At 41.0% G+C, this 14,737-nt stretch overlaps 1 protein-coding gene across 1 annotated transcript in view; it reads right to left on the bottom strand.

Annotated features, from left to right (window-relative positions):
* Nucleotides 1-5,168: 5,168 nt before the first annotated feature.
* Nucleotides 5,169-14,737, bottom strand: part of LOC139373420 (splicing factor, proline- and glutamine-rich-like) — a 28,162-nt gene continuing 18,593 nt past the window's right edge. Inside the window, exons 10-12 of the transcript XR_011627569.1 lie at nucleotides 6,298-6,349; nucleotides 5,939-6,043; nucleotides 5,169-5,299 (exon numbers count right to left, since the gene is read on the bottom strand). The gene's annotated coding sequence lies outside the window, so the exon portion shown is untranslated. The remainder of the gene's footprint in view (nucleotides 5,300-5,938; nucleotides 6,044-6,297; nucleotides 6,350-14,737) is intronic.

Raw genomic sequence — 14,737 nt, 5'->3', positions numbered from 1 at the left:
TATTTTCTGACCTGTAACAATATAATAAAATGTTAAATACTTCCCCCAATTAATACTTTACATTAATAATTTACATGAGTACCCCCTCCCTTGACCTTAATTGCCACCAACATTAACTGCTAACTTAGCAATGACTTACTACTCACTAATTCCTATCAAGTGCTTACCTCACGGGGAGACAATCCATAATATAAATCAGCTACCCTCAAGAGATATTCTAACAACTTCTGCTCCTGCTCATTAATGAAAACCCTGTTTCCACGACGTTAGCCAACATGAGGAAGCTCTCTCAACCACTTCTCCAGTAGCTTCTTTCTCGCTTTACAGAATATGCACAGCGACATATGCCATACAACCGATCTGATTGACTTCCCATGCTCTGCTACATAATTTGACCCTCTTTTCAGTGTGGAGAGGTCGGTCTGTCTTTCTTTTCCATGATCTAGGCTAGAGGTCGACCGATTATGATTTTTCAACGCCGATACCGATTATTGGAGGACCAAAAAGCCGATACCGATTAATCGGCCAATTTTTTTAAATATTTATTTGTAATAATGACAATTACAACATTACTGAATGAACACTTATTTTAACTTAATATAATACATCAATAAAATCAATTTAGCCTCAAATAAATAATGAAACGTGTTCAATTTGGTTTAAATAATGCAAAAACAAAGTGTTGGAGAAGAAAGTAAAAGTGCAATATGTGCTATGTAAGAAAGCTAACGTTTAAGTTCCTTGCTCAGAACATGAGAACATATGAAAGCTGGTGGTTCCTTTTAACATTGAGTCTTAAATATTCCCAGGTAAGAAGTTTTAGGTTGTAGTTATTACAGGAATTATAGGACTATTTCCCTCTATACATTTCCTGTAAATACATTTCCAAAAACCTGTTTACATTTTGAACGTTTTTGTCAAAATTGCTCAAGTTCATTAAATTTAGTTGGAAATCATTGATGGACAACAATATTCAAACCTTGTCTCTGATTATCAAGCAAATTTAAGTAAGGACTGAGACTAGACCACTCAACACCTCTAGGAAAACCATTCTGGTGTGTGTTTGGCATTGAAATTTTGCAATTGTCTCGCTGAAAAATAAAACTATATCGCAGGGTTAGGTTTTCAGAATACTGAGGCAGGTTTTCCTCTAACATATTTCCTCTTCCATTAATATTTATTTTGATCTTTACAGTTTTTTTTTACGAATTGCTTTCACTTTGAAAATGTGGAGTATGTTGTTTTGCTCTGTGGTAAAAACATTGAATTAAATCCCCTTTTAGATTTAATTTTAATGCAGCAAAATGTAAAAGCAAGTTCAATGGAGTGCAGACTTTCTATAGGCACTGTAATATTCCCCAAGAACAACTGCAAAAATCATTTATTGAAACTGCTATTGAACAACAGGAAACCTTACATATTGTACCTTTTAATATTCTTGTACAATAGATTCATTGAAGGAATATGCATAACTAACAAGTATTTACAGGTACTGCACATAAAAAAACGTAGAAGTTGTTGGATTTATTTATTCTTCTGTGACAAAATACCAGTGGAGGGCTTCATGAATTTTTCGAATCCCTCTATTCTGAGCCGACACATTTCACAAAAAAAGGACTAGTGTTCCCATCACAATAATTTGGAGCCTTTTAAACCTACAGATAACTGAGCAGTCATCATTTAAGACCTGTTGTTCCTAAAACGTGAAACCCAGTCAACTTGCTCAGTGGGTTGTGGAAAGTCACTTCATTTTTCCAGGGACCTTATCAGGGTGTGTGTGAATCTTGGCCTTCCCCTGCTGGAGTTTTAGGGAAGTGATCTTACTATCCAGCTCGTCCATAAACCCTTCATCCACAGATTCACTGTCCCCCTCCTCCCTCCCTCCAACTCCTTCCGTGGGCAAGAATATGTGAAGCTGTGTGCGTGCTGGCATAGAAGCGGCGGGAGGCAAAGATTGGCTGGGGAGGCTCAGGCAGGGCTTTCCTCTCACTGTTAGACCCTCCCAGTGTGACGACTGGCAGTGCTGCATCACCGGAGGACGGAGCTCGCCTTGCTCCTTGGCCAGGGTCAGACTTTGTGATCTGGGCTTCCCCAGCTTTGGGTTGGGTCTGATGGGGTAGGAGAAGTGGCTGTACACTGGTCTGTTGCTCTGGTTCAGGTTCTTTCCTACTATTGTGTCACGGGACTTGCAGAGAGGCAGAGGTCGTTTCCGCAGAGGGCGGCGGTTAGGGGAAAAACCCTCGAACACGGCTCGTTCTCCCGGGGTGAAGAGGGAGGGCTCGCTAATGCTGTGTGGAGAGGAATCAGACAGGTGGAGGTGGGATAGGGGCAAAGATAGACACTGTGAAGGTGTGAAATTATATGAAATATTGACACACTTTAAACATCCTGTAATCATTTGCGTATCAAGGGCCTAAACAGAAACAAAACAATTGCGTTCAAGCAAGCATTTTAGTCCTACACGGTCTCTTTCAATGAGACTCGATACTGTACTTCCTCAATGAAAATAACAGATGTACAGTATGAATGTCAACAATTACTGGTCAACAGCTTCCTTTGACAGGGAGTGTATTTAATATTTTTTTTGGTTATTCAAAATCTGCATTCTAACTGACTGCAGCGGTGTGGTATCAGGGGGAGTGTTCCCAGTCGTGAGGGGTTTTAGTGCCTCACTCAGGTTTCTCCTCCAATCCCCCAAGACACAAACTCAGCATTGTTCTTGCACTACATTGTAGTTACACAGCGTCCCAAACAGAAATATATCCTCGTACACCTGAGATTTATAGAGGAAGACTTCTGTTATCAAAACATGTTGTGTATATATTGCCTAATTTGATAACTAATTGTTGGGAACTATACAATTTGCCTACAGAAGTTAAATCGGGGCAATTAAATAACATTTTCAGACAAATCAGGAAATAATCTTTCCTTTCCTCATTATCTAATCAATTCACTGTATGATGAAACTAGATTATGAATCAATATCAGGATATATTTCAGATACATAGGCAACAGTTTATTACAAAGGATTCTTACACAATGTATCTTTTGAAAATTGCACCAATAAGAATACAGCACAAAACTCATTTATAGAGGTCCTCCATTATATCTGGTTTGCAAACACTTACGCAATTAAGTCCTCCAATAACAATAATGCATTCAGCAGCCAAGCTGCTGGTTGCATGGGCCCCAGGCTGGTCCTAGTATGAGTATCAGCTTACCTGAGTGGAGTCGTGGTTGTCTGCCTGTGCGAGGCTTTAAAGGCAGCTAGGGAAGGCAGTCGGACACTGTCCCTTTGTCGTGTTCCATTGGGCTGAGGCAGTGCGAGCACAGAGTTGGACTTGAGGTAGGTTCGGACAAGAGCTCTGCTCCTTTGCATGGCTCTCCAGTGCCACAGCCTACCGCTGTCCAGGCTGAGGCCAGGACCGGCGGCGGTGCTCATGTCTCCCCCAGAAACAGCAGACTGTACAAGCCCGTCTGTGTACGCACTGGCGCACCTGGGGGTGCATGCAGCCAGGTGAGGCTGATCAATAATTCATGCCCATTAAAGATGTATCGATGAGGCAGCCCAGGTGGACACCACCTACTTTATACCCTCTCCCCATTTCCCTCTTCCAGAGGTCAACTTACACAGATAGCAGGGAACAGGCAGGGGCATTGGACGAAATGTAATGTAGCTTCAATATATCCCATTATTGCTGTTGCCGATTTAGCAATCAGGGTTTGTAATAGACTCATCAATCCTTCACCCTAACACCATTCCAAAGCTGCTTTTGTTAATATTCATAACATTAAATAGTCTATTGTGAAACTGGGTACTGGGCTGCAGAAGGATCCGATGATCCACTCATAACTTTGTGCATATTAAGCAACAAAAAAAGTATGTGTGCGCCATACTTCATCTCTATTCAAACTTGAAAGTAGTCACAAATTGTAGGGCAGCGTGATAAAAATACCTATTATTTTTCCAATAAATGTTTTTGTTCAGATTTGAGAAACTTGGAAGCATTCAAGTCGGAGCATTGACTAATTAAGTCTTATTCAGATTCAACATGAAGCAGAGTCCTAAACCACTGCTTTTAGGTTCTTTAAATTAATGGTCATGCAGCGCATTCAGGAAGTAATCAGACACCTCTTTTTCCACATTGTTACGTTAAAGCCTTATTCTAAAATGTATTAAGTAAAAAAAGCAATCCTCAATTGACACACAAAACCTCATGACAAAGTGAACAGGTTCAGACATTTTAGCAAATGTATTAAAAATAAACAGTAATACCTTATTTACATAATTTAAATACATTAGCCGTTTTCTAAAATGTGGAAAAAGGGTTCTGAATACTTTCTAAACGCCCCATGTAAGAATGATTAGTATTTCCTGCTCTTAGTGTACAGTTGATCTTTATGAAAGCAACAGGTCTTCGTGAGATATACCGAGAACATTTCTTCGATCATCTTGAAATGTCTACTATTAATGATAACGTTCAAATCATTTCTAGCGCATGGGCTTTGGGGAAATTTCAGGCACACATTCTCCATGCCTTCTGTTTCCTCGGTTTCAGCTTCCAGCACGGTGCCCCTTTCGCTGGACCATCTCCAGCAGTGACAGCCAACCCACAGGATACAAGCGTGATCCAGCACAGGGAAACATTGTACCTTGCCCTTAACTGTAACCGGACAAGAGGCTTCCGAGACAGGTCAGAATAGGAGTGTCTCAGCGAGTTGAAAAGCTTTGAGACACACAGAACAAGCTAAATAGGTATACCAAAATATATTCATGGCAGATCAATAAACATGTTAACTTTCATACTTGTTGATAATGGTAGGAGGATTTCCATGTTAAACCTGCACATTTAAGTTCAATCAGTTCTATTCAACTGTTGAATGAGGCAAGGGGAATACCAGAGGAAGTACTTTATTTTACATTGACACTTAATGGCACCTGAATTATGGTAATTTAACAAGCACCACTAGGCACAATTTAGTACCAATTGTGTTGAATTGTAAGAATATTGAATTTGTGTGGTAAACTCCAGTGGAAACCGTGCCATAAAATGAAGTGTTACCAGTGCTATTAGATAGCCATAACATCCCTGTGGATAGTTGTCAGATCTCTAGAGATGCACTAGGACAATTACAGGTTTAATCAAAACAAAAAATGGACAAATCTCCAAGTTGAACCTTTTATTGCAATTTTGTGTAGAAAAATACATATTATTTTTTTTAAGAGTCTCCTGTTGAACTTCTAGCTTTTCTGCTGGTTGGATGCTGGGGCAGCATCACACTTCACGTCCGCCTGGTTCTTATGGGAGAAAAAAATATGTAACATTTATTGAGTCGCTACAAATAACGTCATCCATTGGAAATGATCGACAAACATGAAATCAAGCAATAACAGCGCAACCACCTAGTTTTCCAAGGCTGTCTCCCGTCCCAGCACTAACCAGGCCCGTCCATGGCCACAAGCAAAAATAAAATAGAAAATGTTTAACCCAGTTTTCTCCCCGAATTACCTCCCTTGGCTCATCTCTGCAACTTCTCAATGGGCTCGGAAGAGGCAACGGTCGAGTCATGCGTCCTCCGAGACATGACCCGCCCGGCCCCCTACTTAACACACTGCACGCTTAACCCAGATGTCAGCCTCAATGTGTGGGAGGAAAAACTGTTGGACTGAAAACCAGAGTCAGCTTGTCACTAGAGCACGACGAGTCAAGGAGAACCCCACCATCCAAACCCTCCCCTACCACAGACGGCGTTGGGCCAATTGTGCGCAGTCCTATGGGGCTCCCGGTCACAGCCGGTTATGACACAGCATGAGATCAAACCTCAGGCTGTAGAGTGGTGCCTCAGCACTGCAGTGCAGTGCTTTTGACCACTGCGCCATTCAAGAACAAGCAACCACACTATTTAAACTAATGTGTTTGAGAATAGTTCAACCAACCTGCAGATCCATTTCCTTGCTTTAGGATAGACCATATCCTTGTTTTAGGATGGACCAGAGGCGCCCCTGCACAGGTTTGAACAGACATCAGTCTCTTCAGTTAACCTGCAACAACAAAAGAAAAACTTAAGTCAACAACTTCCACTAAGAATGAAGCAACATTGTCAAAAATCAGGGGGGGGGGTCCAGGAGTGCATGCTCCCCCCAAAAACATTTCCATTTGTTTAATATGAGCACTTAAGAGACTTAAGGCTTCAAAAAGGTAAACAATGTCTTAGCAACATGACATCAATTCAGACTAGTGCCCTTTGGTGTAATGACTAAAAGGCTTCCATTTAGCCCCTCTGCAGGTAGCTTACCATATGTTAAATCAGGAGCAGCTCCTCAGCCTCCTACAATCACTCGAGGCCCCTGCAGTAAGAGAAAAACAATGAGCTCAAAGCTATGAATTTCGGAAATTTATCCTAAGACACTAGTACACAAATAACTGTAGATATGAGTGCTAAACTACAGGGATGTAGAGGACTTGAAAGTGGATTAAGCTTTTTGGAATTTAAATTACAAAAACTACAGTACATGCATGCACTAGATGTAAATGACAGATTGGTTAAAATGTTAAAATAACTTGTGCCAATTAATGTCAGACATTAAATCTTGACATACAGCGGGGAGAACAAGTATTTGATAACCTGCAATATCGGCAGTGCTTCCTACTTACAAAGCATGTAGGTCTGTAATTTTTACCATAGGTACACTTCAACTGTGAGAGATTGAATCTAAAACAACAATCCAGATAATCACATTGTATGATTTTTAAGCAATTAATTTGCATTTTATTGCATGACATAAGTATTTGATCACCTACCAACCAGTAAGAATTCCAGATCTCAGAGACCTGTTAGTTTTTCTTTAAGAAGCCCTCCTGTTTTCCACTCATAACCTGTATTAACTGCACCTGTTTGAACTCGCTACCTGTATAAAAGACACCTGTCCACACACTCAATCAAACAGACTCCAACCTCTCCACAATGGCCAAGACCAGAGAGCTGTGTAAGGACATCAGGGATAAAATTGTAGACCTGCACAAGGCTGGGATGGGCTACAGGACAATAGGCAAGCAGCTTGGTGAGAAGGCAACAACTGTTGGCGCAATTATTAGAAAATGGATGATGTTCAAGATGACAGTCAATCACCCTCGGTCTGGGGCTCCATGCAAGATCTCACCTCGTGGGGCATCAATGATCATGAGGAAGGCGAGGGATCAGCCCAGAACTACACGGCAGGACCTGGTTAATGACCTGAAGAGAGCTGGGACCACAGTCTCAAAGAAAACCATTAGTAACACACTACGCCGTCATGGATTAAAATACTGCAGCGCACGCAAGGTCCCCCTGCTCAAGCCAGCGCATGTCCAGGCCCGTCTGAAATTTGCCAATGACCATCTGGATGATCCAGAGGAAGAATTTGAGAAGGTCATGTGGTCTGATGAGACAAAAATAGAGCTTTTGGGTCTAAACTCCACTTGCCGTGTTTGGAGGAAGAAGGATGAGTACAACCCCAAGAACACCATCCCAACCGTGAAGCATGGAGGTGGAAACATCATTCTTTGGGGATGCTTTTCTACAAAGGGGACAGGAAAACTGCACCGTATTGAGGGGAGGATGGATGGGGCCATGTATCGTGAGAACTTGGCCAACAACCTCCTTCCCTCAGTAAGCGCATTGAAGATGGGTCGTGTCTGGGTCTTCCAGCATGACAACGACCCGAAACACACAGCCAGGGCAACTAAGGAGTGGCTCAAGGTCCTGGAGTAAGAAGCATCTCAAGGTCCTGGAGTGACCTAGCCAGTCTCCAGACCTGAACCCAATAGAACATCTTTGGAGGGAGCTGACAGTCCGTATTGCCCAGCGACAGCCCTGAAACCTGAAGGATCTGGAGAAGGTCTGTATGGAGGAGTGGGCTAAAAAACCTGGTCAAGAACTCCAGGAAACGTATGATCTCTGTAATTGAAAACAAAGGTTTCTGTATCAAATATTAAGTTCTGCTTTTCTGATGTATCAAATACTTGTCATGCAATAAAATGCAAATTACTTACTCAAAAATCATACAATGTGATTTTCTGGAATTTTGTTTTAGATTCTGTCTCTCACAGTTGAAGTGTACGTATGATAAAAATGATAGAACTCTACATGCTTTGTAAGTAACAAAACCTGCAGAATCGGCAGTGTATCAAATACTTTTTCTCCCCATTGTAGTTAGGTATGTAGGCTACGTCACTTTATAGCAAAATTTTTTGTAACTCCAGAGGGAACAGGCAAATGCATAAGAGCCATAACACCAATCATGCAAAAACATGAGGACTGAAAACAGTTACAAAGCAAGGTAAGCTTGACTTGGTTGACACTGGAAAAGTATTGTTATAGCAAACCCCCCAAAACGTCAGGAGTTGCACCTAATGAAGACGCTTTCACCTTAAACATCATGATGGGCATTTGCGACGTCGGTCTTGCAGAACGAGTTTGGAAAAAGGCATTGCCCTTTCCAGTAGAGGCCCTGAGGCCATGGAGGGTAGTTCTGGCATCACACTCTGAAGGGGATACGGAGAAGCAGACTGGCCACTCAAAGAGGAGACTCCCGAGGGGAAATGGATCACAGTGCAGACAGACACACTAGACAGCCCTAGGGCTGATTTCACTGCTCATGGTAGTTCTCTACACAAGACGCTTACAGTCCAAGATAACCAACACTAAGTTTGCTGCATGAGACACCGTTTACATACAAACTGCTACACCAAGGAGGTTGGCACAGTCCTTGTGAACTGAACCCTTTACAATTGGCTGGCTGGTCACTGGCTTGAGAATGTCACTGATATAAGACAGGAGGATTGATGATACCTCGAAGCATGAAATGCACTAGGGCTGTCCCCGACAAAAAAAATATATATAGGTCGACCGAGAGTAGTCTGTTCTTTCGACTAATCAATAGGTCAAAATGGAAAAAATATGTGTATTTTCCCATATATAGACTTTGCGTGTTTTAATCAAATCAACTATATGCACTGAGCTTGTCTGATGCTTTAAGCACACTGTTGGATGAAATAATTACGACAAATGACTAGAGGGACTCCGACCACAATTGATTTGTGCCGGGCAGGGCTCAGACCTGCTGCTACCAAAAAAATAAATATAAGACAGCGTTTGACTTGTACCCGTTGTGTCCTCCTCCCTGCTGCAGCGACCACCACAGAACAGTTTATCATCCGTGTTGCTGAAGCAGCAACATAAGAGCTATTTCTGAATGTAAAGTTCAGTTACCCAAATGTTTAGGTTAAAACAATCCCTAAACCCTTGCTCTCTTTACGTGACACATGTAGGCCTATGCACTTGACCAATGGGGCATGACCTATACAATATCATAACCACATCAATAAATTGGTTAGAAACTACTAACTCCGTAACATGTGACAGCAAAATGGATGCAGAGCATGTGACAAATTAAGTCAGAACATGAATGTTTACTGGTTGCTCAGGTAAAAGGGGAAGTCAGATGTGTGGAATAACTGAATAGTTGTGGAAAATCTTGGAGAAAAGGAAAATATATATATATATGCATATTATGGTGTGCCAAACTGGTGCGGTTAGATTCCAAACATTTCTGACCGTTTGGAAAAACGTAAACACTAACCAAATATGCATACCAGAAAGTATTTTTTGTAAAGCCTTTTACAGCAAGACTAAAAACAGTCGCATGCATTTGTGAATGCAATTGCAGAAATAGAGCAGTTTATTTACTGTTTAGGCTAATTATTCAACGGTTGCTTTATTATTATATATATATATATATTTTTTGAATGCTTCATTGCATTTAAAATCCGAATGACTCGTACGCTGTGTGATGACGAACAAATTAATTATCGCTACAATGGCGTACAATGATATATATATATATATATATATATTGAAATACAGGCCCAAGTAAATTACAGTATTAAGACTAAACCGGATGCGCTCTTAGGCCTTACAGCTCAATGTTGGTTATACAAGGCTGTTATGCTAAGCCTAATGATAATGACATCACTTATTATAATGATCATAATAATATCAAGATCGAGGGTTATTATACATCCTTTCTGATCATTTGGAACAGTGTACACACTAAATAAATAAATACCAGAGGCTGTTCTAACAAAAAGTGTAACGCCTTTATTACAGCATATAGCATAGACTAAAAACAGCCGAATTTGTGAAATTGTTTATTCCACGTGGTTGCATGGGAATAAGTAGGCTATTAATAAAACAGGCAACAGAAGCATGATCTGTCACGCACGTACACTACCGTTTGAGGCCGCTTAGAGAATTTATATATGGCACATTTAGGCTATTGATTAAAGACCTAATTAAGTTGGGATTTCCTCACTTTTCCTAGACAAATATGGCAAGGGCTGTTTTCTTGTCACCTAACTCCGCGGCTGCCTCCGCTGCATTTCTCTTAACACCAATGCGTTTAACATTTCTATTATGCACATAACATGGTCTGGGAAAAGGTGGCAATTCAACATTTGCACACACTGTATATAGACTTTTCTGATGTGTTATTGACTGTACGTTTGTTTATTTCATGTGTAACTGTTGTTTGTGTGTCGCACCACTTTGCTTTATCTTGGCCAGGTTGCAGTTGCAAATGAGAACTTGTTCTCAACTGGCCTACCTGGTTAAATAAATAAAATAAAATGAACAGAGGACTGATATTTCAAAACCGCTGACAGCGACCGCTTGCAAACAAGGGAGAAAGCGCATGTTAAAAAAATATTATTTTAGTGTTGCACCATTGTCCTTAACAGTACACAATCAGTAGAACATGTCTGAGAGTGATGGACTGAGCCATCCCCACAGGGCCTCCACAATGGATTCGTCCACTTAGACAGGCACGAACCAGACAGGTGTCTTGTACACCATTGACTTATTTTTTTTGCTGCTGCTCAACCAAGGAAATCTTGGTCAACATACACGGTCTATCGACCAAACAATCAACTAAATGGGGTCAGCCCTAAAATACAAAAGGGGGGGAACATTTTTGGACAGAGTCACAGGTCTTTCCAAGGTACAGGAGAAAGAGAAACAGTGCCTTCTTGTGTATGGTAGTTGCCACACTATAGTATCAAGTGAAGTGACCAAGTGCTCTTTATGAATAGCTAGGCTGTGAATGACCCAGATAGACCCAAACCCAGTCCCACAACGGTCCGCCCGCCCAAGAATAGCCCAGTGGATTAACACTTGAAAATGACACGTTCTAGTTGATCTTAGCAATACACCAAAGTCACATTCTACAAACGTAGAGGCTGTTCCCAGCCTACTCAGTTGTCAAGTATAAAATAAAAATCAACAAGCTCATGTTTGCCATTTCCATTACAATCTCAGAGTACATAAATTAAAGCTGGGTGTAACAAGTCATAAGTCAAACTAAAACCTTCCTAAATGACCTAGGGGAGCAACTGAGAAAGTGTAAGAACCCATAATGATGAACCACACAACCAAGCAAATCTGGAAATTGGAGGTTGCCGATCACATATGCCCCCCCCCCCACCCATGGCTGCACCCCTGCCCAGTCATGTGAAATCCATAGATTATTGCCTAATTAATTTATTTCCTTATATGAAATGTAACTCAGTAAAATCATTTAAATTGACACACACATAGAGATCTCACAGCCCTTTGGTTTCACTATAAAATATGTTATGGCTTATGGTATAGGCTTATAGTATAGGTCAAATGTGGTAGTCTGCTTATAACCATCCCGAGTAGGCATATTATGCCATTCCTATTCAGAGATTAGAGAAATGTATCAAAAATGTGCTATTATCAGGCTGGAAAAACCCACCCGCACTCGGCCCCGTCCCACCTACTCAGCCAGTCACGAGCCACTATTGCGTTGCGACTGTGGCACTTATTACTAAAAGGTACGTGCTAAATAGTATGCAGTTTAAGCACATAGTACGCTAGTATGGGTATTCGGAACATTGCAAATCTGAACCGCTGATAAAATACATTGACAATTACTCGTTAGGGGTCTTTAAGGAGTTTCTTTGCCGTAACATTGAATCGACTGGGCAAATATCACTTGCCAGTCCACTTAGAGCACACGTCAAGTCGAAATGAACATGGTCACCAGGTTGATTCTCACATCCCTAGACACACACAAAAAGTCTAGTGCTGAATATTGCTTGAGTCGAGCTATCGTTTCTGTATTGAAAATAACTAGTCCGACTTGAGTCAGAGTCCTGTGCTCGAGTACTACGATACACCTTAGCGGCTACATTTTGGCCTTGGTCTACATGATTTACGAAGGTTTGCAATAAAGGCAAAATAAATGATGTTCTAATATTAGGCAAACATTGGACAGGCTTCACAAAATGCTTCCTCTATTACTTGATTAAACAGGAGGTCAAGATCAACAATAAAGATCCCGACCAACAACCAAAAGTCTCTTCTACAGGGCCAAGGAACCAGATAATTCAATGTCAAAAATACAATTGCCAGTAACACGCCCCCCCCCAATGCACTTGTCATTACAGCTTGAAAGAAGTCTCAGCAAAAGGAGTTGTGTTGATTGAACCAAAGTTGTGGGTATACACCATCACACACTATTTGTTAAGCCAGTGACACAGCAGTCCATATACAGTTTGTTTCATACAGAGACCAGCTTCAGTCAGAAATGAAGGAAAAATACCAGATACTGCACAGGCTAAAAACACATTGCCACACGTTCACATACGGAGGGAAGAACGAGTACTGCACTGTGATTCCATTTTTCAGAAGTGTGATGCCAGAACCCCTATACTGTCACATCACGTCAGGTGACAGAGGAAGTTAGAGCAGTACATGTTTGGCATTTAAACAAATCATTAACAGGAACACTTACCTTTTCAGTGGCTCTGTAAGCATACCTCTCGCTGCACACAAGTCCAGGCTCTACTGTCCACTGACTTCTGCAGAACTACTCATCCTCAACGTAACCAACTGCCGGAGCCTTTACTTGGAGCCTCTACTGTGGAATGGGGCAGGCTGGCTGTTGGATTTTATTGCACAGCTACTACACGCCCATGCACTCAAGACACTTGACAAAGACAAGCTTCTCGCTCCTGATTAGGTACGCAGGTCTCCTCAGTCTGCTGAAGGGTGACGGGGAATAAGGGGAAGTTCTACTATAGACTTCCATCGGTTATACAAGTCTGGCAACTATTTCAGAATACTTCAATAATCCATATAAAGCCAGGACAACAAATATATATAAAACTAACTAAGGGGTGATCTACATTCCCACTACAGGTGCATAAACAAAGCTAGCTACATTTATTTTAACCATTAGTTTGTGTCCGGATCTGTGATTCCATCTGCAAACAGTATGACATGGCTGAGTTTAGGCAGGCAGCCCAATTCTTAAACTTTATCACCCACTAATTAGTCTTCTGACCAATCAGATCAGCTCTGAAAAGATCTGATGTGATTGGTCGAAAGAGCAATTAGTGGGGAAAATACCAGAACTGAGCTGCCTGTAAAAACAACCCAAAGCAACTGTGGTCATTGCCTTTGTTAACATAAGATCACCACAGATGGAGTTGAAATGTAATTTTAAAATGAGTCTGATCTTTCTTTCCCAGCACATTGCTACTTCTAGGCCTACATCCCACCGAGTTGACTGTAGGTCAACATTACTATAGCAAGTTGACCAACATGGTGAGTAGTCCAGGAAGAGCTGACTAAGAGTTCACCTAGAAACATACACCCTATGAAACACAGCCAGATCCAGCCTTCTTGTTATTCAGCCATTCTGGCAAACTGGCTTCATTCATTGTCTTCCAAATCACCTAGACACGTTGACAACACCCAGTTAGAATTTTAGATGCGGTGTCAGTTCCGATTTCAGTCACAGTGGGTTGCTATTTACTGTTCTGTTAATCAAACAACCATTTCCCCAACTGGTATCCCTGTTACATCACTGAAAACTGCTGAAAACTCTTCACTAAGGCAAGACTCTTCATCAGGTTGGTCTGTGTAAGACAAGTCACGGGAGTAAACTGTATTAAGTGCGACTCAGTTAGGCCTAGGACTTCTTGTTTTAGAAATGTCTCCTTACACACTGCAACCTTTAAAGTGGCCAAACCTGTCAAAGAAGAAATGTACACAAAACAAACATACAGGAATAACATTGAATGTTTTATGGTATACATTACTTGTGTTAAGGTATCCAATCAGATTTGTTTAGACAACTGTTTGTAGTCATTTGAGTAACATTGAGCACAACCAATCAATATTTGTGCTGTAATTGTTTGAAATTGACAAAATTCTAAGAGCCTATTGAGTTCAAGTACACAGTGACTAGTGCAATTTCAACAGCGATGTAAAAAATATGGATGAGATAATTTTTAAACATCTCGTAGGAGCACAAGTTTGATCTTCAATAAATAAAAATGTAACTACACGGACAATGTTCTCCATTCTCTGTAGCTTTCTTTGTAATTATATATCTACTTTTTTTTTGTTGCTTACATCGCTGACATATCTACCCTTTGGTGTGCTGTGTCTTAAGTCTCACAGATTTAGAGGTCTAATCGAGCAGTCTTAAAAATCAAGAAAATTTATCGCAAGGGGCTGGTGTTTTCTTATCTCAACATCTTCATAAATGCGTGAAAGATAATGTTGACAGTTTTTAAACAATGTGCCCTAATCCTAAAAGGGATAGCTTGGGGTTTTAGCAATGAAGTCAGACGTAAAATGGTGGTCACAAGTTCGTCTCTGCGTC

Source organism: Oncorhynchus clarkii, chromosome 18 (genome assembly GCF_045791955.1).
Source record: "Oncorhynchus clarkii lewisi isolate Uvic-CL-2024 chromosome 18, UVic_Ocla_1.0, whole genome shotgun sequence".
In the NCBI taxonomy this organism is placed as follows: Eukaryota; Metazoa; Chordata; class Actinopteri; order Salmoniformes; family Salmonidae; genus Oncorhynchus; species Oncorhynchus clarkii.
This window is presented reverse-complemented; position numbering and strand designations above follow the sequence as displayed.